The sequence below is a fragment of the Vulpes lagopus genome, chromosome 1 (genome assembly GCF_018345385.1).
Source record: "Vulpes lagopus strain Blue_001 chromosome 1, ASM1834538v1, whole genome shotgun sequence".
Classification (NCBI taxonomy): Eukaryota; Metazoa; Chordata; class Mammalia; order Carnivora; family Canidae; genus Vulpes; species Vulpes lagopus.
Window position 1 is genome coordinate 182153795 of NC_054824.1, and position 24410 is coordinate 182178204.

The 24410-nt window shown below is 35.8% G+C and overlaps 1 long non-coding RNA gene across 2 annotated transcripts in view; it reads right to left on the bottom strand.

The window, feature by feature from the left end:
• Positions 1 to 5002: 5002 nt before the first annotated feature.
• LOC121498772 overlaps positions 5003 to 24410 on the bottom strand; it is a 63726-nt gene continuing 44318 nt past the window's right edge. The window contains exons 3-4 of one of the 2 annotated variants that reach the window (XR_005989893.1): positions 11428 to 11545; positions 5003 to 9205 (exon numbers count right to left, since the gene is read on the bottom strand). This is a non-coding gene — a long non-coding RNA (uncharacterized LOC121498772). The other variant, XR_005989892.1, reaches the window with a different exon arrangement.

Sequence of the window (24410 nt, forward strand, 5' to 3'; positions counted from 1 at the left end):
TTCATTGTGGAAAATTAAGAATAACACATGGATTACAGAAAATAAGCATTTTTTTCTAAACATGTTTTTTCAAAAACATCAGTTTTTGAGAAGAAGTATATTTTGCTTATACACATTGCTTAAAATTTGTCATAGGAGGAGACCAGAGATACATAATAATAATAATAAAAAAACCTAGGCTTTAAAAAAAAAAATTTCAGGGCAGCCTGGGTGGCTCAGCAGTTTAGTGCCACCTTTGGCCCAGGGCGTGATCCTGGAGACCTGGGATCGAGTCCCACGTCAGGCTCCCTGCATGGAGCCTGCTTCTCCCTCTGCCTGTGTCTCTGCCTCTCTCTGTCTCTCATGAATAAGTAAAACTCTTTATAAAAAAATTTTTCATGTGAAATAATCAAATATTAAGTTGTGATTTATTACGTTACACATGATTACAATATTTTTTTTTTTGAGTATCGATAACATCTTCCAAATTGTCTCTGTTCCATTCAAAATTCAGTCTACAATTTAAATTCTTCCAAGCTTTTGACTTCATTCACCATTAACTATGTTATTAAAATACCTTACTATTTTTGGAAGATATTGTGAAGGTATTTCTGGCTTCATAAATTATACAGGCATCTGTTCTTTCAATCAACAGGATACCAAATGTTTTTTACATCAATCTGTGTGAAACAATGTATATAATACAATTTTATTTCCCATGAGCTTTTAGTAAGCACTGACTTGGTAGTAAAAAAATGTTTGAATGATTTGGAGATTAGGATGGTGGAAAGGGGATGAAAAATAGTAAAAAATGTATTACACAGTACAATCTGTGAAGATTTTTAAAAAATCTAATAAGTAGAATAGGAGAAGCAGACTAAAAATAGAACATTTTAAAAAAGAATTTATGGTATAAAAGTAGCTTTCGAGGTTTCTCTTCTACACAGAAATTTAAAATTAATGAGATTAGCAGAACTTGACAATTTTAACTACAAAGCTGAATCTCTATTAAAAGGTTATTGCTTACGGTTCTAATGTTCTGCAAAATACCCTACTTGGAAACTATGAAAGTTCATAAAAATTTTTGATATTAAGCTCTGATATGCATTACATAGATTTTGTTTTACTCCATCAAAACCACCTTTATAAGAATTCATCCTTTACGAATGAGTAATTTAAAGTAAACTTGAACAAGCAGGAACTTTACCTAATACAATCAGCAGGTTGCTATGTTCTCTCCACAGGTGACTTCTAGGCTGAGAAAGGATTCCAGCCACAAGTCAAGAGTCCATTACAGTTAAATATCATATTGCTCAATAAATCTTATGAAAATGAAATGCTTTAGCACAAGCTATTCATCAAATATATGCCATATGACATATTTGGATTAATTGTCGAAAGGACTTGTGCATTGATTTGGACCCTGAAAAATGACCTTGTCTAGAACTAAGATTCTGTGATTCTTACAGTTTTTATTCTATTTTTAGATTTTTCTTAGTCAAAGAGAATAATTCCTATTGGGCTTAATTAATATTTCTTACACTCTGCGCTTTAAAAGAATAAACAGGCAACAATCCGATACTTAGTTAACCATTCACACTGTTTTTTTCTCTTCTTAGAAATATTAATAGATCAGTTTGTTTCTTGAACAATAAGACCATGTGGCAACACAATCACTGAAATCATAACTGAAGAGAGGAAAGACAAAAGACCTAATTCAGAGGTTACTTCACGTTTGTACCAATGTAAGAATGTTCCTTATTAAATGTGTAGCAATAATCCAAATACATTGACAATTTTATACTGCTAGTTATATTCTTTATAACTGTTCCTTCTCCCCCCCCCCCCCAAAAAAAAAAAGTTACATGGAAATTATTGCGTTAAAATACATTTTGAGATTGGGAGAGAAAGAGAAATAAGAAAGTGACTTCATAGCAAGAAGGTTTCCTTCCATCCAAATCTTCACTTTTGGGTTGCTTTCCTTTCATATTTACATATTTGCAGAAAATTGGATGGCTTAAGTTTGCAAAAATGTCTATGTGAAACTATATAGACTTTCTATATGAAAGTCTATCAGACATGGAGGTAAGCCATCTTTGATGTTATAAGGTTCAAGTGGAAAATTGTGATTTGATTTAAGCAATCTTTATGAATTATTTGCAATCCAGAAAAGACACCCTCCCACTAACACTAATCCAGCTAGCAAACTCTTAGTTTATGGCAAAGACTTAATTGTACTGTATTTTTTGAAATTATTACTTTTGGACTTATGAACGAACAACCTCTCTCCTGTATTATTCTTAAATGTTTATTGGAGATTAATACCAAGGGAAACTGACACAATGACATATCTATACAACTGTTTTTAACAATAGTTTTTTGCTATTAATAATGCAGTGGCTGGGTATAGCTCATAATTTTTAATCAGTGAAGGTATTAATTAGATAATCTTGGATCAAAGTCAATTTAGGTGCTTTTTTTATATCCCCTCTGAAACTCCAATTAAATACACTACTCTTCCCAGTTTCCTGTCTTAAAACTAGTTTTTAGTGTTCCCTCGAAGCTGTTAAACAGCTGCAACATTCCAACCATGAAGCTCGCGATGAGTAAATTACACAAATGCAAATGCAGTTAAATTTCTTTTGCAAAAGGGTCTAAAAAGCATACATTTGGGGAGAAAATACTTAGATGTTCAAAGAATTTTAGACATAAGACTAGAGATATGCCCACAGTACCTTAAATGTTTTATGGAAAAGATAATGATTATTGTACAAATAAAAAAACATCATCGAGCCATAGGATAAAGACAAATATTTATTCTCTAAAAAGTATTAAATTATATACTCCATTGACACAGAGATTCAAAAACGCTATATAATTTGAGACAAGCTATCAATGAATGACGGAATTCTATGGTTACCACCCATCTCATCTCCTTATCAAATTCTCTCTATATAATTACTTAGCATCTATTTTAAATACCTTTTTGCTGCATGATTATTAGCTAAGAATTATTTTTTAATTGTGCAAGAAGATAACATAATGTTCTATACCCCAAGACTTTTAAAGGCCAATTAATGTTGCCTACTGAACTTTAAAATGAGAGAATAACGAAATACAATGGACTAAAGACATGTACACCGAGGAGACACAGACCTCTAGATTCAACATTATATATATTTTCTCTGTGAAATGGACTCTAAAAATGAAAAATGGATACGCAGATAATTTTATGAAAGCCCCCCCTCCCTTTTTTTGTATACTTCTCTTACTTTGTCTATTTTCCCCATTAGACAGGGAGATCCTTGAGGTCGGGAACTGTTTCTCACTCATCTGTGGACCCGAGGACCTAACATATTTCCTTGAACATAGTTGGTGATCAGCGTGTGCTTGTCGCCTCCTCCTTAATTCTCTGGCACACATCTATCTAGAATATCTAACTGAGCAAACAGAGTCCATGTCCCATCTACTCCTCCTTTTCCTGACTCTGTAAAACCACAGAGAAGCAGCTAACTTCCATGCAGGGGCCCCCACACATCTGGACGATCTGGAATCTAAAGTCTAAATCCCAGAAGCTAATCATCCTCAAAGCTTCTGCTGTGGAAAAGTGTGAGCAGGTTAAATAAAGCTCATCGGGGATCTTGGCCAACTGTTATCCGAACAGTTGATAGAGAGCATCGCACAGGGTTAATTTTCCAACAAATAATTTTTTCTTTCTCTTTAATAAAGCATCTGATGAAATGATGAATTTTACTCTTCTGTGCAATAGGCCGTATGTTGCCTTCAGGTGACGTGAACAAAGGTAACCGTGTGTTTAAACCTTGCAATCATAAACAGGTGTCCAAGCCCCAGATACCTCTTGGGAGACTATATACTTCTTCTGATAATATTTTCATTTTTGAAAACATGTCTGTATTACCTCGATTGGACAAGACATGTGGGTACCGCGGAAAGGATAACAATTTGGGGACCGATTCAACACTGTATGCTTTAACTGTCCCCATGTTTTGTTTAGTAAATAGTCATATATAAAGGACAGCGGGGGGGGGTGGGGGGGTGGAGCGGTGTGCTCTGGTTAGATAAAAGTTCCTCTTTATCTAATTCTGTTCTTACCAAAACATACCTTGAGGAATGAGTTGCATGCCCTCTAACCATATTAACCACATACTGTTCCCTCCTTGAGGTCCAGTAAAGATTATTTTCTGATCCCATTTTAGTATTTCCTCCAGGTGGGTGTTCAGAACAAATATCCAACTAATCTGGTTCTGTCCACCACAATGAACTTTAGAGGGATTTCATTCAGCACAGATTAGATTGTTTTATTTCAGTCCTTGTGTATCAATGATCAAACTACTTTATGCACCACATGTCACATTAGGGGTTTTCCAGCTATATTCTTGAAAACTGAATCACCCTCAAAGGATGGAGACTTGCCTTCTTTCAGTATCTTTTAAAAATGGGGTTCAGAGACACCGGGGTGGCTCAGTGGTTGAGCATCTGCCTTTGGCTCAGGGAGTGACCCCGGGGTCTCGAACTCGAGACCCTCATTGGGCTCCCCGCAGGGAGCCTGCTTCTCCCTCTGCCTGTGTCTCTGCCTCTCTCTGCGTGTCTCTTATGAATAAATAAAATCTTTTTTTAAAAAATGGAGTTTAAAAATAACGGAGTTGGATTTAAAGGCAATCCCCCAAAAGTTGTGACCAATGGCGGATTCCCTGGCCTGTGGTGCCACCTTCCAAGGCAATTAACTCCAAGGGGCCAATGGAGTTCAGATGTGTATATAGGACTATGTTTACCCAGAAATCAGTCACATTAACATAAATATTGATATTTATAAAAAAAGTCTCAGCAAGTGGAATATTTATTCCACGGCTGATTTACAGCAACACAAGGACTTATTTACTAATAGTTAAGATCCTGTCAATTATAATATCCTCAAGGGAAAATGTTTTAGCCTTTTAGAATTTTTTTTTAATTAAAAAATCATTTTAGCTAGAAGATATTTTCCCCAGAAGATACCATGAGAAAGACCTTAACAAAATCATATGTTATTCTATAGTCTTCTTTCTCTAACATTTCTTTTGTTTTTATTAAATTCAGCTTACATCAATGTCCAAAAAGTTGACGGTCATTCATTGTCATGCTACCAATCTTGTCTTATTTTTCAGGACATCATGCTCTTTGAGATGCCTGTGTACATTGTGGTCATCTGTGGTCATCATCCTGTGCCTAAAATCTCATTTCTTAATGTTATCCTGGATTTCTGCTTGTTGCTTAAAAGAATTCTCACAAGAAAGCAACAAATTGAATTATGTAGTTACCGAAAAGGATAAGCATCCCCAAAATAGTTTCAGACATATTGACTAATTTGAGCAATCCAATTAGTTTCTCCCCATACCTCATACTTACCACAGGGAAGGCATATTTTACATAATGAGATTTACAGAAAATTCTGTCATTCTGGAGAGAGAGCTATAAAAATATATTATGCTTCAGTCTATTTTCAGCTTTTATTTTCTGGCAAAAAAAAGGAAAAATAATTTTGGCAATAACTTGTCAAAGAGTCCCCTCAAATCTTTTTGTTGTTTTAGGGTAACAAAAATATTTTTACGAGATGGAGTTTTGACCTAAGTGTTCACTTAAAAATAGTTCCTTTCACATTCTCAATTCTACACTCTGCCCAGTTTTGTTAAGATCACCTGAATGATACAAAATTATGCTAACTTATACCGATTTAAAAACAACCATAAAAGCACACAGTCCTATGGACACAAACAACAAGACTGTAACTCTAATAAACAAGATTGGCTTCATGAAATGTTTTTCAATGAGCACTTTTAAGTTACCACAGTTTTCCCATCCTCTACGGGAAACATTCAAAGGCACTCCAGAGAAATATTATCTTTTCTTTGGGATATAAAATTAGTAACAAAAAACTAAAAATATCTATTGGAGACAAAAGATATCAACAAACACGCTTTCCTTTCTATTATGGGAAAAAGCCTGAGGCACATGGCAGGAATAATGGCAAGGGCTTCAATTTTCCTACAGTCGTTAAAATATAACATTTTACCTCACTTAAAATCAATATTACATTAAAAGTACAATTTTCATGCGTTTCTATAGTTACTAAAGATATCTTACTGGAATGGGTAGTAAAATTTAAAATTAGATGTATGTCCATTATTACAAATTTGGAATACTTTAGGAGAAATAATGGAATTTTAAAAAAATATATAAATATATATAGCCCACCAAGAAATTCATAACACATGTCTCCTGAAATTCAATATATTTACATACTTATAAACAGTATATTTTCCCCAAACATGACATTTTTTCTTTAGGACAATTTGTGTGTCTTCAGGATGATGGGGGTAGGAAAGGAAAAATATATTTTATTTGAAGTTCTGTACTTAATGACACTTCATAAGGTTGAGTCTTTACAATTAATCCAAGTGCAGTAAGACATTTCCATCTGGAGGAATATTTGAAAGAATAAAGATTGGTAATTTGCTTTAAGCTGACTTACTTTTCATGCTTTCGTATATGTCCTATGAAACATTTGCTCAGCACTCATTCCTTTTCTTTTTATATTTTTAATGATTTCAGAGATTGGTGCATAAAAATGTATGCCAGAGCTGTTTTCAAATATCTTTCTACAGGAATAGGCTGAATTTGGAAGCTGCATCCATTTTCTTACTTTCTGACTTTATAAAGTTTGTTTTGGAATTCTCAGTAGAGCGTGTTCAGGTACTTGTTACAAAACCTTGCAAACGTAAGGCAAGTCTGCAGGAGCCCCAAGTTCAAAATCCCAAACACGAATAATCCATTTTTTGCTAATGTCTAGAAACAAACATGAAAATCAAATGCTCTGCTTCTATTGTTAATTTAGTGACTGTGCATCGAAGCTCCACATATAAACAAATAAAATATTTTTCTGTCTAAAGCTACCATAATTTTTTTCTTAGTCAAATGCACCACAAAAAGAAAAAAATAGGAGGAAGGGAAGGAAGGAGGGAGGGAGGAAAAGGAAAGATTTTTAAACTGGCATGCTTGAACAATAGCTTTATCTTAAGAAAAAGAGAAACAAAGAATCTTTCTAAAAGTTGCTTTATCTTGGTTTTCCTTTGTAAAATTTAAAATTCTCAGAGTCTATGTTTTAATGTCAGAGAATATTAGTAGGAAGACTTGACACCAAATACAGCATATTTTCTACCTTAAATAAACAGGCACTACTCCTATGAGTATAGATGACTAGCTGAAAGTGAATATAAATTTGGATTACATCACATTCACTTAAAAACATACACTCTCATAAAATATCTCTGAGATTTTTTTTTGAAGATGACACTTAGAATTTTAGATCTTTAATTCTAATATCATTTGCCTCCTATTCAAACTGTTTTTTAAGCTTTTTTTTTTTATAAGGCATTTAAGAATCTAGAACTTCTAGTTCCTTCACATTAGTGTCATTACACTGGTGCCACATGCCACATGGACAGGCGATCTCTCCATTCAGACCCTCCCTCCCATCTCCTAAGAAGCCACAAGGAAACACGTATGACCTCAAAATGTCATGAAACACACTTCCATTCATTTTGTTTTTGAAGAGCAAGAATGTTTAATGGATTTTTTTCCTTTGTTATTTTCCCTTGGAACAAGAACTTGAATGCTTTATGTTTTGTAATAAATAATTTTTTTAATCTAATTCTTAGAGCCCTGGATACTTGGTCTTCTTTCTTCCTCCTCCTCCTCCTTCTCTTTCCTCCTCCTCCCCCTCCTCCTCCTCCTTTTTCTTCTTCTTCTTCCTCTCCTCCATTTCCTCCATCTTCTTCTCTTTCTTCTTCTTCAAAAATAGCCACCTCATGTTTCAATATTTGAAATGAAGAAGGGTGAAGTATAACTCATAAACAAAAGAATACATTACCTGCAGAATTAGACACTGGATCTTGAAATAGAGTTTTCTCGGTATATTTTCCCATTACTGAATTGATTTTCTAAAAAACAAATACTATACAGTTCAAGTGTTCAAGTTATACTTGCTCTCTGTGAGAAATAATTTTAAAATACGTTGTGAGAGACATTTACCAACCTGTATTATTAATAGTTATTTAGGTTATGGATTAATTATTACACTAGTTTGAATTTGGCTATTTATGGCTTTGTCTCTTGCCTTTTCCCCCTAAACCCGATCTAAACTCACCAAAATATAATTAGATGCTTAGAATATAAAACTATTCTAATAATACAGAAAAATATAGAAAGTGGGAAGTGGGAAGTCCAAACAAATGGGAAACCCCAAATTTTCTGAAGCCTTGTCTGACCAGGAACAAAGCAATCTTCTATATGGTCAGGCACCAAGAGCCATCCTTGACTCCCGTCCTTATCTGCGACAGAGTCATGGCCCTATTCTTACCTCTACAAATACCAGTAGACTCAATAAACAAAACAATGTGCTAGCTTTCCTCTATGACTCCTTGATAAGGTTTAGGGAGTAGATTTTTCCAGGAATAAATGAAGAACTAGGTGACCAGTAAATTGGGGGTTTTTGTTGGTTGGTTAGTTGGTTGGTTTGAACACAGAGTTCATTGTAAGGAATTTTTCTGCATCATTATATGAAGTAAAAAGGAAAATAATCAGAAAAGGTCAGATGAAACACATTTTTTTTTTCATTCTAAATGAACAATGACTGACGTTAAAAATAGTTTCCCATTCATTTAAAAAGAGCGGCTGTGTTTGGCAAGAGAACGCTGGGAATGAATGCAACATGGTACCTGTTGACCCTTTATGCTACCAAGGCCAGCGTCCCGTTGCTCCAGGCTCCTCTCCATGGTGCAACCAAGACCCCCGAGTCCAACACACCTCACAGTGCATGGATTTAAAAGAAAGCAGATGTAACCCGACAAAGCACTTGTGAGGTGGGTTCGTGTCTTCTAGGGAATATTCCAAGATGCCTCTTGGCTCCTGACCCGTGCTCTAGTGACAGTGTGCAGGGGATAGGAGCAATGATGGGAGGCAAGTCATCTGCCTTAGGGTTGTGCATTTCCCCACCCCGGCATTTCTCTCAAGGAGGACTCAGCACATAAATCAGAGACAGAAAGTCTGTCTCCACGGAAGCCGAGGTAGAGCTGAGAGGATGGAGGAACCATTGTCTCCAGCACTTGGCTGTCTGTTGAGAGTGTGATTACTGGCTGGAAAAACGCAGCCTTTGCAGAGGTTCAAGTGCCTGGATTACAAAACAGAGATTAATTAGGGTAGCCAAAATTCAAAGTACTGAAATAATGAACAAGTTTTCAGGACAAATGGAATTAATTTATAATGTATAGTAGGCAGTCTGCCCAATCGCTGTGCCCTTTGGACAAGTAAAATAATTAAAAGCCTACATGTTCTACCAACTGTATGTGAATTTTTTCAACTGATTTCTACAACTCTTGCTGGAACTAAATATAGCATATGCCTTTTTAGCTTGACAAATAAAATTTGCTAAATGGATTAGATGCTCACTATTACACACGAACTGGACTAAATAATGAAGTATAAGCATGGCCCTTCATTTTAAAAACCCTCAAAGACTCCCATTCTGAGTCTTTTAAGAAAGCAGTTCCCTCTTTCTCTGGTGAGGTTGAAAGAACATGCTTTGCTGTTACACTGAATCTATTGCCACCTTGACAATGAATTAATTATTAGGTGATTCGAAATTTTTTCTCTTCGGAAATACGGTCGCATTTATCGAAGATTCCAGAAACCGTGCTGAAGGCAGAAAATAATGAATACAAAATCTTGATCAATAAGGCATATCATAAAGCACGATCTTTAATGTTACCATGTACTTGCTTTAGGATGAATGTAAACATGTACAGAATTTGGGTTGACATTGTCAATAGTAAAAACTCATTTCCTCCCGGGGGGGGGGGGTAATATTTTAAAGAGGTTAAATGGTCTGGCTGGTCATATGTTGGGTGTGTTTGTGAGATCAAACAGTAGTTTGGAATAAACAAATTATGTGACAGGAAACCATCATCATTTCATTAACTGATTATTTGATAAAATACAGCTGTACAGTTTAAGAATACGAGTGCAGAAAAATCCATTAACACAGACTAGGACCAAACTGTTTCAGGTTCTATGAGTGTGACTGCTACATGTGATACGTCTTTTTAAAAATCATACTATAACCCATTTTATATAGAGAGAGACCCAATCTTTATATATATATATTTTTTTTTTCAGTAGAATTTTCCAGATGTCCCTTTCTATCCTAAGTTGCCTTCTGTGCATTTTGTTGTTGTTGTCATAAAGGGTAGAGACAGGGAAGGAAATTCAGCGTTCATTTCTTTGTTCTTTTCATTGCCTTCCTTTGTAATTTAGAACTGTGACTCAATCCCCGGTATACAGCAATTAACGTGTATTGAATATGTGTACACCTCAGATATTTGGCTTCAACTCTCTTAACATCTCTCTACACCTCAACTTAGTTGGCTCTCTTTTTTTTAAGATTTTATTTATTTATTTGAAAGAGAAAAAGAGCACGTGCAGGGGAGAGGCAGTAGCAAGCTCCCCACTGAGTAGGGAGCTGACCCCCACAGGGCTCCCTCCCAGGACCCCGGGATAGTGACCTGAGCTGAAGGCAGACACTTAACTAACTGAGCCACCCAGGTGCCCCTGGTTGCCTCTCTTATCATCAAATCCACAGTCCTCACTAGGGTTTACATGAATGGTCTGAGTGGTTTCTCTCACTTTGTCTCCTACCTTTCTTCTCCTCACTCACTCTGCTCTAGTCACTTGGGTCTTCTTGCCATTAACAGAGCATGTCAAATATGAATTAGGCTCAAGACCTTTGCACAGCTGTTCCTGTTATCTGGAATGTTCAACCACCAGTTATCCTCATGGCTTATTTTCCTCCCTTAATTCATGTCTCTAGTCAAAGGTTACCCTCTTTGTAAGGCCTACCTTCACCACCTTACCTAAACTAGTCCCTGGATCTTTCTCTCTACAAATTTAACTCTGTTTTACTTTGCTTAATTGCAAATATCACCATAGGCCATTATACTAGATATTAACACAGCCATTTAACAAATAGATAGTGAGTACTTGATAATCCCAGGCCCACAGCAGGCGCATACTGAAGTGAACCTAGGTTCTTCGGAGAGAGCAGAGAATAAAATAGACAAACGTCCCTATCCTCGTGGGGTTTATATTTGAGTAAGCAAGATGCAACATAAACTAGACAAATTAATAAAAACATACGGCATGTTAGACAGTAACAAGGAATCATTATTTTTAGAAATAGAGTAGGAAGGGGAATTTAGCTGTGACAAGGGTGGGGTGGGACTGAAACTTAAAGTAGGTGCCCAGGGAAGGGGATCATAAGCCCCTGAATGCTGGGAGGAAGCTAGCCCTGTAGACAGCTGCAGGAAGGAAGCTCCGGGCAGAAGAAAGAGCACTTACTCTGGGTTGGAGGAAGGGGAGGGCACGTATAATTTATCAGTTGATTATCTCTCCCTTGGAATGGAACCTCCGTTAGAGCTTCTATGTGTGTGGTTGTTCACTGCCAAATCCTCAAAGCCTAGAACAGAAAGCTCCGGCTAAGCATGTTTGAATGAATTCAGTAAGTTAATAATTCTCAGTTTACAAATAAGAAAATCGAGGCACGGTCATTAAGTACCTTGCCCAAAGTACCAGGTGGATTAAGATTTGAACCAAAAAAAAAAAAACAAAAAAAACCCCTAACCCCATCGTCTATGTGCTAACTACTATCTTCTGCTGCTCTATCCCAGGTCTCTCTGAAAATAAGAACGTCCACGGGGTCTGCAGATTAAATGGCTCAACCGGGAATCACCAAAGAAAAAGAAGGAGAGTAAGAAACTATCCTAGATTACCTATTTTTACGTCCGATTTTAAGTTAAGACTCAGAAAAGTTAACACATTCCCCAAGGTTAATTCCAGAATTGTCTGAATTGAAAGCAGATATGATCACCACTGAAGAGATCGGCCAAGGGATCCAAGAGGCCAAGTTCGCCTCGGCTTATTGTTCATTTGGGTGTGACTCTGTGCAGTGGCCTCTCTCTGTGCCTCAGTTTCCTCAGCTGCAAAACAGAAAGGTTGGGCTAGGCAATCCCTAAATCCCCTTCTGCTTTAATGTTCTCTTTTCTCTAAATACAGAGTCCATGAAAATATTCTGGAACGTTCTGTGCAAGTCCACGAAGAGACAAGTAGAAATTATCTGTGAAGGAAAATGTACATACAGAGGCACTCCAAGGGGAAAGAGTTTTAAAGAGGAGGCAACAGGGCCTAACAGAATTCATGTGTGACGGAAATAGTATACGGATGGTAGACAGACATGGCTGAAACAGGGTGAGGAGAGGGGCAAGGGGGACGTCTGAAGATGCTCAGTTTCTAAGCTTAGAATATGAAGAGTTTTCAGCACTGTGGGAAGGTGTTTGGATCCTAGTCGAAGGGTAATTGAACGGGTAGACAGTTTCCTTACATAGAATTACCAGGGATGTTGTTTATTTTTTCATGTGGTTAGTGGTACATCGACATTATGGGCCACAGCAACAATTAATGTTTGTGTGTGTGTGTGTGTGTGTGTGTGTGTGTGTGTGCGCTAAGATGCTTTCTTTGACATGAATTGTTTCAAGACAAGGAGGACAGGGAAGAGACGGAGCTTTAAAAAATGAATACATTTCACAGATGCCAAGATAACATTAGAAGACCCTCCTTTCTCCATTCTTTCTTTCCTATCCTCAACCGCTGTGAACCGTGGAGGCATATGGTCCCTGTCCTCACGTAGCTTATCACAGGGCGGAAGACAACATTAAATAAACAACACGGGAGGGTACTCCTCGGGCCACCTTAGAGTATATAGGGTGGGACACTTCAAGAATAATTCTAAATTGAATATGGTCACTTCAAGAATTTTCAAATGTCACTGTGTACCTGAGAATGGTAATTGTACAAAAAAGAGTTGCAAGTTTCCTTTCTGTGGTTGGTTCAGAGGTCAAGAGACTACGAAACAAGAAAAACTGATTACAGAGAGCCCCTCCACACCACTTCTTTTCCCCTCCCGTCCTTTCCCCTACCTCCTCCTCCTATTCCTTGTTATGCTTTGCAACAGCCATCTGCGTGAAAAGCTCAAAAAGCTGCCTTTACAGACTGTGTGATTCACCAGTCTTTGCACAGTATTGCATTTCTTGATGACTCACATGTTGGATAACCCATGTGTGCCCTTCATGTGTAACTGGAGATGGTGTTTGTCTCCTAGAGTCATATATAATTCGCATGGCTGGTAGCACATTAGTACATCTACAGTAGAGGCCAATAAAAAATAATATATATATTTTTCAGCAATAACGTGTCAAAGGCACTTAAGAAAATTTAGTAGAAATCCATTTCTGAACAGTTCAGTTGTTCGGTTAAGTTGTTATATATAACACAGATGCAAAAAAAAAAAAAAAAGATAGGTACTCGGGATTTTGGAATTAGAAAATTCTAGCCACTTTCAAATCTAAATACTAACACATACCGAACTGATAAAACCGAAGCCAAACCCAAGTATCCCCATAAAGAAGAGTGACTGGATTCTAGAAAGGACTACAGTGCTTACCAGTACACTGAATTCAAAATATGAAATTCATGTGCATCATAGTGTCTGTTTCTAAGAAACCAAAGATAATTTTGTTGTGTGTGTACCACATATATCTATATTTTAGTAACATGCAGGTATATTTATATTTTTAAAATAATATCTTTGCTTTAAGTAGTGAGTTTTTTTAGAAGTAAATTAATAGGCCATCTAAAACTTTATTTCCCCCTCAATACTCTGGAAGCAGTGACAACCTTAGAACCCCCTCATTAGGTCTCCAAATCACTTCCCTTTCTCTGCCTTCTTGACTACCATCCATATTTTATTTCATTTTTTAAATTTTATTTGGTTTTAGTTAGTGCCTTCTTTTACTCATCTCTCCCCATGTATTTTTTTTTTTTTTAGACTATGTCTTACCTTCAAATTATTCAGAGTTTAAAAAAACATTCTGGGTCTCACTTTTTGTGGACCTTTGTAGAGTGAACATTTGGATGCGACAGGAAGAGTATCATTAGAGAAGGGCCACTTCACAAACTTGAAAACAAATGGACTCAGGTAAAGTATCTTCTGAGACTCAGAACACAGCCCCTCCAAACATACGTGACTACATCAGCTGTCAATGGCAGGCTTTTTGAAAAGTTGATGTCTGGGAGACAGCTATTTATACTTTGTGTGGGGGAAAAAAAAATCTTTTCAGTTAGCTAATCTGTCATAAGAAAGACAAAGTTTATTCATGTAAATGGGGAAAAACGAGGACAAATAACCATTCTCCTTTGGAAATGAAACTGTGTCCTACAAATATTTCAGAGTGTTTGCATTTTTAAAGTCGTGTCTCTATTCAAAGTATAAATGTAGGTGTGTTTCTAGTTTTCTGTAGAGAACTCTACACTTTGCTTGCATCCGAAAATATTCTAATATTATTACCAACCATCTTTTACAACAAAGTACTTTTTTCCTCTCCTTGATTTTAGTTTTAAGTGATCATTAAGCTCTGTTCGGTTTTATGCTAATGGCATTGAAATGTGTTAGAAGTGAAATCAATTGGCTAAAGGGAGAGATTACCTAATAATACATTCTCCGGGGCAGAGGGGCCATGTGAGCTTTGACGGGGTATAGCACAGGCATTTCTCCTGGGATTGGCATACAGATGTCTCCAGGTGGAAATGAAGCCCAGCAGTGGGAGAGGTGATAACAATCACACTTGTAATAAGAGGATGTAATATCTGTTTTCTTAATAGAGACCTAAAAGGGGTTTGGGTCTGGATTTTTAAAAAGCACTTCATTCACATAGTTCTGTATCTTAACACTTACAATGCATTTCTCCCCCCTTCTTTCTGAAAAGACATTACAATAAAAGGTGCAAAGATATTTTGATGAGGTGACTAGAGGGTGAATTTTTTAGGCTATATGAAAAGAAAAACAAATTCGTTACATTTTCGTGTGGAAACTATAGTCCAGTTCTTGGACACAAAACTGGATTAATCCAAAAAATAATGAGTAAGTACCTTTAGAGGATACCCTCTTTCCTGTGTGTTAATGCACAAATAACATTTCTATTTACTAAAATTCAAAGACAGCTAGGTTGCAAATAGTTCTAGCAATAATTACTGGGTTTTTCTATAGGTTAAAAACTAGCACGCTGGAAGATTCTGAATAGTGCTAATGATCCACAGTTAGCTATAAAGACAAGCTTAGGTGGGAACCCTTTGAAGGATCCGTTTTGAAGTACCTGCGCAATTCCTGTCATATCAGGTCAGGACTAGTAGGATTTGCGTCGAAGCTCTAAAGTATTTTTAATACTACAAAAGCATAAATGCACTCCAAGTTTATATTTAGGAAAGTTTCTCACAGTAATTCTTCCTAAGTGTAATGAGATTAAGGTCCAGATGATGGAGAATTATTTTTAAACTCAACAAATCTAAAATGTTATGCTTATTCTATTGATAAAAGAAGTATGGCATGGGGAACGTTACATACTTTGCCTATTTTTAAAAATACATATTTAAAGTACTGCCAGTCCGTGAGCATGGAATGCTTAGATAGTTCAGACTTTTGCTTTTGGGATGCAAAATTTAACGTCAACAAAAACCAATGGCAGTCATGGCTGCATGGGTTATGGGGAAAGTATAAGGAATGGGACAGAAGACCTGAGTTTGTGCTGTAGCACTAGCAGCTATGAAAACTTAAATAAATGATGTAATCTTTCAGAGCTCCATTCGTCAAGAGAAAATGAATAGCTCTCAACTTCCCCATCAACTTCATGATGCTGCGGTGAGGATTAGCTTAGTTTAGGGAGAACAAAATCTTTAATGGTTAAAATGGGTTTTGGTACGAGGAAGACCAAGTTTGAACTTTGACTTTTGCCACTTTCTAATTAAAGGGCCTTTTACACTTAATCTTTCAAAATCTCAGTTTCCCCTCCTATGGGTATAAAAAAAGTTGAGCCAGACTGACTAGTTATCTGTCTCTCTATCATCCATCTATTTACTTATCTATCATCTATCTTCCTACTCATCTCCCTATATACTTATTAAGTAATCATCACATTGTTAGTGCTGGCAAATATGAATAAAGTAGAAGAAAGCATTTTGGAGAGTATATTCCATGCAAATATAACTCCATTATTAATGGAAATAGCATGAGAAAAATGGTATTTCTCAAATGTGTTTTTCAAAGGAAAACCTTCAGGTCTAAAGTTAAGATTCTCAAGCAATCACATATTATTTAAGTCAGAGAATAGCAAGTAGGATATTATATCAATATCTATAATTCCTGAAAGAAGTGAATCCATTCAAGTAAGAGGAAAACACTGTAAAAAAAAAGTATAAAAAATATATGGTCTCTATCCTTCCTTCTGTCGATCTTAAGAAAGTCTTTTGGGGTTTTCTTTTGACACCTAGGGGAGTAGCTGCTCAGGATGCTGACTTATAGGAGTTCTAAAAAATCTTCATACCTAAAGAGGAGAGAAAACAGGGACTCGAACTGATACTTGGACACCCATGTTCGTAGTGGCGCTATTGACAGAACCCAAAAGATGGAAGCCACCCACTTTCCATCAGTAGATGAATGAATTAACAAAATGTGCTATATACATACAATGGAGTATCATTCAGCCTTAAAAGATGAGGAAGTTCTGTTACAACACTGATGAACCTTGAAGATGCTAAGTAAAATAAGCCAATCACAAGAGGACAAACAGCATATGATTCCACTTGACGTACCTAGAATAGTCGAATTCATAGACACAGAAGGGAGACTGGTGATTGCCAGGGCTGGTGGGGCCACATTGTTGTTTAATGGGTATGGAGTTTCAGTTTAAGTAGATGAAAAAAGTTCCAGAGATGGACGGTGGTGATGGCTACGCAGTGATGTGAATGTATTTGATGCCACCGCACTGGACACTTAAGAGTGGTCTTAATTTTATGTTGTGTGTATTTTACACCCTAAAAAAACTCCCTATCTACTAATTGTCTGTACATTTTCCTGTCTCCTTAGAATCATAATCACAATCTTCAGTTTTTGGTGTGTATTCAGTATTTCCAAAAATAATCTGAATGGGATGTGGAAAGGGGAGTAAAATTGATCATTTTTGCTTTGGCTGAATCATCTCATTCTAATCCCCATTTTCTGAGTTTAAAATAAATTCATTTAATCCATGTTAAGATAACCAAAATGGCTCCTGGATTTGCTTTCTTTTCTAGCTAATGGCTTTGGGCTAGAATGATTGATTGATTTAGCAAGGCAGGCATTTTATAGAACCACCCAAATAACTATCTATAAATGGAACTGAGGTCGACACACAAATAGTATTTATACAAATGCTGCAAGTATTTACAATTGGGTCTTCTAAAGAAAGTCTTCTGTAGCCAACTATCATCATATTCTTTATATACCCTCATCAGAGCTTTAAAATTTTACTCTTCACATACTCCCTTACTCCATCCATAAGCTTCAAGGTTCAGAAATTCCTAGGCTAGTCCATTAGAACATTTCTTGCCCGTGTGCACCAGAGGACATATGCAAGGATATTTATAGCAGCAGCAAGTGCAATTGCAAAGCAGACAATAACTCAAATGTCAAAGAAAAGCATAGAAAAATAAATTGAGGGTATTTGCACAATTGAATAGCATATAGCAGGGAGGTAAACGAACATATCATTATATGCAACGATGTCTATGACCCCTAGCAATATAATATTTAGTGAAAAAAGCTAGTTCTAGTAAGGCTATTAGAAAATGTTGTCATTTTTCCAGGGTCTTAAACAAGCAAAACTATCATACATATATAAAAAGATAATAGCAAAACAAGTCACAAAAGTGGCAGAGTCACTGTGAAAATCTATGTGGGTTACACTGCACACTTCAAAGGGGCACCATTCTTATGAGGCGCAGCTGGACATGAAAGTACACATCTTGCACATTTGTAAAGTACACACTTTGCACTACTTTGGCCTTGGTAACTATAACTTCTAAGGAAGAAAGTTGAGAGGGGAGAAGCAATCCTCTCGGTATGGTTCTAGTTCTTAAATTGTGTAGTAGATTTATAAGTATTCATTACGTTGCATATGAATTTTTTGTATTTATCAAATAATAGACTCCCAGAAATAGTTCTAGGATACATCTTGGATTTTAGGATAGAAGAGAGGAGAGATATAAAATCAACTATTTTCCATACATAGAGAATTTTTTATTCTACTCTATTCTTTCATCCCTAAAAATCACTGCTTTTTTGTACTCCCCCCAAATACATATCTTAAATCAAAATATTGCACTATAAGGCCCTATTTAGCTACGTCAAATTCTGAGCATAAAATGCTTGTCATGATTTCTTGTCAACTGTCAACTAAGTGTGGAGACACCCAATCCTGATCCCATGAAAAAGTGATATACTAAATTTGCCCCATGCTCAGTAAGTATCTTCTGCAGCTCCTCAGGTAGGTAAAATATATTGAGGGATCCCCGACATTTCTGCTTTGGGAAAAAAACCCAACTCTTCAAACCTACTGTATGTCTGGTGATGTCCATCAACCCTACTCAATATGTAGCACACAGCATACTCTGCTGTGATTTTCTACACAAAATTATTAGATATAAAAGTTTAAAATTTTGTGAAAATTTACCAATTTACTTGTTAAAGTTGGCTCTTTCCAAAACAGGTGGACATAAACTAAAAGAAATATTTCCAGTTGAAGCTTATCTAAGGTAGAGTCACTTTAATTAAAAAAGATAAATAAATGCCTCCCATGGCCTGTTAAAGCCACTTACTGTCAACAAGTATCCTGGATCTCAATCTTAATGTGATTTAAAAACTCATTTTTAAAAAGAACCTAGGTAAGTAGCTGAAAATCCATGAATTCTCAAGTAATATTTTTGAAACCTGAAAACAAAGTTATCACATCAGTTACTAATCTAACACATTTCTAGACAAAATAAATTTTGCTTTTTAAATTATCTGCCATAACCATTTATAAATATATATAATATTGGATAGTATTAAGGTATATAATCATTGATTACACAGTCTTGCTATCTTTTTAATAAAGTTCCTAAAATTTTTATATTTTTGAGAAAAAAGTCACTGTTTCTGTAGAAAATGTAGCATCTTATTTTCCTATCTGCAGGAACATTTTAAGTGGAATACTCATTTTCAGAAAGTTTTGATTGCTTAATCAGTATAATAAACACTACCTTAAAAGAGCACATTCCGAACCTGTCTCTCCAGTGACATTTGAAACACCATTTATATTGTGTGATACACAAAAACTCAGAGAACAACAGCTCCTTCTACTTATATATAATAATCACTCTATTTTATATTAGCTTAACATAAAATACTTTGCTTTAAGGACAAAATATTTTAGCTATTATTCTCTAATGGACACACATTCTCAATTTTCATTTAGCATTTGTCTATAATAAACCATGTATCCTCTTATATATGAAAATGATTAAAACCCTAAAACCAAACAAGCAAAAAATGTGGACAGGGGTTATCACAATAAAAAGGAAAAAAAAATCTACAAATTGGTTTAAGTTAATTAAGTTAAAATAATATAAACCAAAGTATGTCTTTTGTCTGGCTTGATTAGGTCAACTCATAAATCCAGTTTAAAAAACAATTTGCTCAATTTTTCTAGCAAAAGAGAAAAATGAGGGCAAGTACAGTATAGGAGAATTTTTAAATGAGACATACTGACAGATTATAATGTGGTGTCTCATCAGATGACGTGGTGTTTTGACTGCTTGACTGCAGAAGGGCTATAATTTAAATGCCATTAAAGACACATAAGCTCTAGCATGGAGACAGGAATACTGTAAAATTTTTTGGTCTGTAGTCACAATGCAGATAAAATTGTTCCTTTGATCTTTCAATGCCAAAGTCTGTTGTCCAGAAGGGAAATGTCTTTGTGCTTCTGTCTTAAGCTAAGACAGATTTCATTTTCCATCTAAGTCATTTTGTTAACACCACATAAAAAGTGAAGTGTATTTTATCAGCAGAGCTTAGTTTTCTTTCATTGTTATTTTAGGTTACTTTATGACTATGTAGTGCTCAAAAAAATGTGCTCAAAATACACACATCTGGGTTTAAAGTGACTAGACTCTAATTCTGAATGTCTTGATGTGTACAGTTTACTGGCTTTTGTATCTTAGGAATTAAGAACATTGTTGTTTTGTCTCTTTTCTTAAAGAGTAAGGACGGGCTTGGCTTATAAGACTCAGCAGAACATAAACATACATTTGACCTCTATTATCTAGTGAGGAACCTCACTAGATAATAATCTGTAATAAAATGTATGCTATGACTATTTGCAAAATCATGGCGACTTCTTGCCTAAGTCTCTTAATAATTGAAAAGTTGTGATATGTTAACAATTTTTTTAGCTTTAAATTGTAAATGCGTATGTTACATTTAAGGGGAAATAACGATGTGGGAGACGTTCATAATAGATTCGTTATGTCTTGTTCTTTGGAAAATCTGACAAAAGGAATCACTCATTGTGATTTGCACAGTCTTGATAGCTCATTGCAAATTCATGTCAAAAACAAATATTGTTTTTACACCACAGTATGCCATGATAGTTTCCAGAATCCAGTAAACTTTAGGTCTTAAGCATTCATATTGGGATTCTCTTTTAATTTTAAAAACTGAGAGATAAATTTAAAAGAAATAGATACCAAGTTAAGGATATTTTTGTCGAGGTTGAGTCCGATATAAGTAAATATTTGTTTCTGTTCTCTATTCTCACACTTAGGAAGTATTTCCAGTTTCTTTTCTAGGTGAAATTTGGGGGATGATTGAAGCAGTATATTTAAAGACCAAAAATCATATTTTTTTATCCTGCCAAATTTAAAGTATCTTGACAATAAGCTACCAAAATCTTGATAATAAACTACCAAAGTCAGGTTTGAAACGGTTTAAAGGTGAAAGGTCATATGCATAAGTAGGATTTTTTTTTCTTCCTTGATACATTTTTTCTATCGTGACATGATGAAATTCTAAGAGTCAACTTTCTGTTTGACAGTTTTTTAGAAAATTGTTTTTAAAAATGAAAGAAAAAGGATAAAAAAAAACTTATTCAGCACAATTTCTGGCCCAGATCAAGCTCAAAGTACAACAATTCAAATGCATCAGGCTTTTCTGCAAGACACTCAACAATAAGGAAACAAAATCAAAACCAAAGCCTGTAACTGACCTCTTCGTTAAGGCTGTTCTTCTAAATATTTCAGAAAATGGTTTGGATTCAGTAGAAACGGAGGCTTCTTTTGTTGCCTGTCCCAGCGTGGGGACTAATTGGAGAGGTTTCTGTCAAAATCTTTGCCTGGCTTTTGTTGTTGCCCGTTGGTGGCATATTATTAGTACAGACTCTAGAGTGTAACCTCCCTGAAAGCAGTGTCCCATGCATTCTTCCTCGTGTCCCCCCCCCCACTCCAGAGCTCAGTACATATGTCAGATGACAGCAGTCCCCACCTGCTGGATGGTGCACCCAAGCCTCTTTTGTGTAGATGGGATTCCTTGACAATGAAAAGTACATCACGGGCATACTACCCAAACCCCTGCAAAACATAAATGATGTGTAAAGACATCATCATATAAAATAAGTCTGCTTTATTAGTTTTGAAAATTATGCATCTGTCTATGAATGTCTAGGAAGAACCCAAGATTGAAACAGATCTCCTATTAGTCAGGGCTTCCTAATGAAAAAGTGAATTAGAGTTAAGATAACAAGAAGGGCAAGGGCATGAATGGCAACAAAATCTACCCTAGGAACACACTGCATATTTTGTATCTGATTTTGAGTTGTTTTTTTTTTTAAAAGTTCATGTCAATAGCTTTCTAGAATCCATAACTGCTAATGGTTATAAGTATCAGCCCCAGGCAGATTGCCTAGCAAGATTTTCTGGAGCGGTGAAGGTAAACAAACCAATAACTATGCAAACAAATATTGCTTTTACGGTTGTTTAAACACTCAGTATACACTGGAGTATTAAGATACTAGGAGAAAGCGCAATAACTTCTGGTTATCATAGGAACAGTTGGATAATACTGATAAAAAATGCTTAAGCATACACAGAATCAGTATCACAGGAAACACATCATAAATCTAGTGTAAAAATATTTCTAACCAGAAGGGAATATCAGAGATTATAGTCACTAGGATAGAAGACATAAATAATTGTTTTAAATCAACTATTTAATTATGAGAGAGCGAGAGATTGAGATTTAACCACTTATGAATATAAAATTCCAGACGTAATTAAGCAAAAAGAAAAATTAAATTAAATTGGAGATTAAGGCAAATAAAAATATACAATGGGGGATATGGTTATATTTGGGGAAAATATTAGAAAGAGGAAAATCTCAATAAAATCTGTAAATTAAATAAAAATCATGTCAATGTATTTTTGCAGAGTTATGCTCTCAATCACAGCAATCCTCAACCTGTTCTGCAGCAAACCAGTTTAGCTTCGAGGAGATCACTGGTAATAATTTTGATTAATAAGGTAATTGTAGGGTGTTACTGAAACCCATTTCATTCTTAATTTGATGAGGAAAAAAGCACTAATGCTCTTATAATGAAGATAACTATTATTTGTAGCCATTTTAAAGATAAATTAACAGTAAAACACAGTAGTTATTCCTTTTGATTCATTTTAAGGAATAAAAGCATTCTGAATAAACAATATTATAGGTTTTATTGGCTCAAATCCCAAAATAGTTTCAGACAATTTAGTGAGGACAAAATACAATCGTGTCTGCCCAATACTAATCATTCTGCACTTCTTTTGGAGATCTAGAAACCGAGAAGGATCTGAAAATCTCTGTTAAGAGCCACTCTGTAAGCAAACTCAAAGCATAATGATTCTCTCAATACTATGAGTATCCATTTCTAACTTAAAGTAGTCAATTCTCTTCCAAGTATTTAGATAAGAGTATGCCTCTGGATAAGCCTTCTTCCGTACTAATTACTTGAGAAAATAACAGCAGAGGTGAAACCACCAAATAAACTATGAAAAACAGCGTGATATTGAGCAAAACCTGGTTTAATTCTCTAATAAAGCGTGCGGTGTTTAACATGGTTAACTTTAGAATCTGACCACAACGAACAGGTATACGTCCTGAAGAGAAAGACCACCTGCAGTACCTCTAAGTGTCAAGGAATACTTTGGTGTATGGCTCCAAAATGCGGTTGGTACGAAATAGTGTGTTCTCCAATATCCAAGCTCCTTAAGCAGCCAGAAAATATCAAAACAATTAGGGCACTTTGGAATGCGTAGTCAACTTCCTGCTGTAAGAACAGGAATCACAGCTGCTACTGTAGCCGTGGGTTTCCAGATGTCAAGGCTGGAAGGATAGTGAGGTAATTGCAGGAAGGAAGGGATACAATTTTGTTATCACAGATCTCCCTCCCCTTTGAAAAGCATGGATACGGCATCAATGTCAATGCTTTGGATATGCACATCATGAACTAGGTCTTCATGTAGAAGTGTCTCCGCATTTGTACGCTTGCTTCTGTGGCAAAGGATATGCCAGAATTATTAAAATGTGTGGGAAACAAAGAGTGGGCACTCTCCAAGCATCATATTGCTGGTTGTACAAAGCATCCGTAGAGCGTTAATGGGCATTGTCAACTAAAGTTGGTCTTATCAGGAGAACCAAACAACAAGATTCACCAGAACCATAATTAGTGTTCCAGAACCACAGTTTACCCACTGCATTAAGAAAAAAAAATGAAATAAAATGTTTGGACCCAGATGAATTAATCAACAATTCTATTTAAGGCTGCCTGCAATTATTAGTGACTGAGCAGAGGAAACTGGATGATGATTTTCCAGTATTCAGCTAAAAATAGCTCCTTTCTCAGCTTCTCCTGCTGTGTTGTCAAAGGTTAGAAGTTATCAAAAACCCCCATAAGCTTTTATTCCAAAGCCAGAATCAAGGTGCCGTATTTCCATAAGGGAATTTGAAAGACTATGCAATTTTGGCATACCTCACTGGCAAAACCAGTACATATTTGTTCACAGGTCATTAAGATTAATTGAAAAAAAAAATTCAACAATTTCTTGCTTGTCTATCAAAGGTTCTCAGTGATTATGCTGAGTGTAGAACATTTGTTGAGTGTTCTCTGTAAATGAACATTAACAATTGGTGCCTTGGTTTACCTACAAGCAAGGCAGGATTGAAAATCGTGTCTGAGAAGTGGTCAACTCTGGATTCATTCTAACCAGCTACAAAGCTAAGAGATTCCTCATTTCCCTCACCCCAGAAAACCAACCCACTGAAACACTAAGCCTTTCATGGTTTGTGTGAGCAGTTGTATATTATTATTGACGCACAGTGAGCTAAT